Source organism: Salmo salar, chromosome 16, assembly GCF_965601325.2.
Source record: "Salmo salar chromosome 16, fSalSal1, whole genome shotgun sequence".
Lineage (NCBI taxonomy): Eukaryota > Metazoa > Chordata > Actinopteri > Salmoniformes > Salmonidae > Salmo > Salmo salar.
The window spans coordinates 89,368,001-89,370,591 of record NC_138306.1 but is presented as its reverse complement, the minus strand read 5'-3'; positions in this window follow the sequence as shown (position 1 = coordinate 89,370,591).

The window sequence follows — 2,591 nt, the reverse complement described above, 5'->3', positions numbered from 1 at the left end:
GAAACTATAGACTTAACTATGGAAAGCATGATGACGATAACTACTATAGGGTAACGTAGTGTCTAAATTGTCATACATTCTTCTCTACCAATGATTTCCACAACGTCTCAGACTCCAGGATGGGAAAGGCTTACTAGAAAGAAACATATGCCGACAGAGTTGTTGATTTCCATTGTTATTTGTAACATTAAAAAGTAGGACACAAAGACAATCCCGTTTTTCTAAATTAACTACAGTGCTTTCGAAAGTATTTAGACCCCTTTGACTTTTTCCACATATTGTTACTTTATAGCCTTATTCTAAAATGTATTAAATAAAACGTTTATCAGCAATCTACACACAATACCCCATAATACCAATGAAAACAGGTTTTTAGAAATGTTTACAAAAAAACACAAATTTAAATAGAAATACTTATTTACATAAGTATTCAGACCCTTTGCTATCAGACTTGAAATTGAGCTCTGGTGCATCCTGTTTCCATTGATTATCCTTGAGATGTTTCTACAACTTGATTGGAGTCCACCTGTGGTAAATTCAATTGATTGGACATGATTAGGAAAGGCACACACCTGTCTATATAAGGTCCCACAGTTGACAGTAGATGTCAGAGAGATTCTTGATGAAAACCTGCTCCAGAGTGCGCTCAGGACTTCAGACTGGGGTGAAGGTTCACCTTCCAACAGGACAACGACCCTAAACACACAGCCAAGACAATGCAGGAGTGGCTTCTGGACAAGTCTCGTAATGTCCTTGAGTTGCCCAGCCAGAGCCCGGCCACTGCTCGGAGCCTGGTTCCTGTCTAGGTTTCTTCCTAGGTTCCTTCCTTCTAGGGAGTTTTTGCTAACCACTGCATTGCTTGCTCTTTGGGGTTTTAGTCTCGGTACCTGCACCCTCAGTGGAGTCAACAAACACCGGAAGCATCCATTTTTCAGGGAAAAGGCAGAGAGGAAGCCAAAGCCTGAAAACCGCAAGCTTGTGGTGTTTCTTCTACGCCTGATACGTTAAGTTAGGGTATCTGTAGAACACTTTGTGACAACTGCAGATGTAAAAAGGGCTTTATAAAATATATTTGATTGACATGTATGTCACACCAACTGACTTGTTCTTCTGATGTTGCTCACACCGGAGACCATACTGAGACATTCTCTACATCCAGAGAGCAACAACAGGAAGATCCCAGAGCTAAGAGGTCTCACCACTACCTACATTGAGGAGATTTTCCCAATTCTATCAAAGCTTAAAATACACACAGGAGACAATCTGTATCCCTGCTCTTACTGTGGGAAGAGCTGCAAAATGTCAAGGGACCTGACAGTTCATAATTCAACACTGGAGAGAAGCCCTACTCCTGTTCTGACTGTGAGACTATTTTCTCTCAGCAGAGCAACTTAAAAACACAACATATACACACAGGAGAGAAGCTTTACTCCTGCTCTGACCGTTGGAAGAGTTTCTCTCAACATGGTCACTTAAAAAGACACCAACATATACATGAATGTGAGAAACCTCATCTGTTCTCTGACTAGTGAAGATTAAAGTCATTCCATCATTTAATTCTCAATAAATTGTAACACACTACTGTAATCCTATTGTTTCTCACTGTGAGAGAACTGTGCAGAGGAAAGGGAGCATTATAGAATGTTAGCCTCTTTACTTTACTGGTCAGTTTTGTTAGCTTCTACTGTAGAGTTATTTAGAGCACCTTAGATTTGCCTAATTCATGGCATTCAAATTAACAACAGGAATAGCTGTGTAAGGGCTATTTGACCATGAAGGACAGTGATGGAGTGCTGCATCAGATGACCTGGCCTCCACAATCACTGACCTCAACACATTATTAAGATGGTTTGTGATGAGTTGTACTGCAGAGTGAAGGAAAAGCAGCCAACAAGTGCAAAGCATATGTGGGAACTCCTTCAAGACTGTTGGAAAAGCATTCCAGGTGAAGCATGTGCAAAGCTGTCATCAAGTCAAAGGGTGGCTACTTTGAAGAATCTAAAATATATTTTGATTTGTTTAACACTTTTTTGGTTACTACATGATTCCATATGTGCTATTTCATAGTTTTGATGTCTTCACTATTATTATACAATGTAGAAAATAGTAAAAAATAAAGAAAAACCCTGGAATGAGTAGGTGTGTCCAAACTTTTGACTGGTATTGTATATCTGTATTTATCTACTCAATACATGTCACGACACCTCTACACACTGGGACAAGACAATTTGCTAGTCACCAATATTCTCTAAATCAAAATCAAGTATGACTGGCCCAGCTTTGATGCACCTGTACTGTCTCCACCTGATAGATGGTAACAGGGTGAACAGGCTGTGTCTCTGGTGGCTGAGATTCTTGATGATCTTCTTGGCCTTCCACAGAGATAATCTACAATACATATGTAATGGATGAAAAACTTAGACACTAAAACAGACACCCCTTTAGTTTTTTAAACCAAGTTTTATTTGTGTAGCTAATCAATCTCACTTCTATATTCTACATGATTTAGCAGAAGTTAGTCCATCAATCCAATAGATGTCTCTGTTGCACTTTGGTAGTGGGGGGAACAGGAAGTTCCGGTAGGCTGGCAC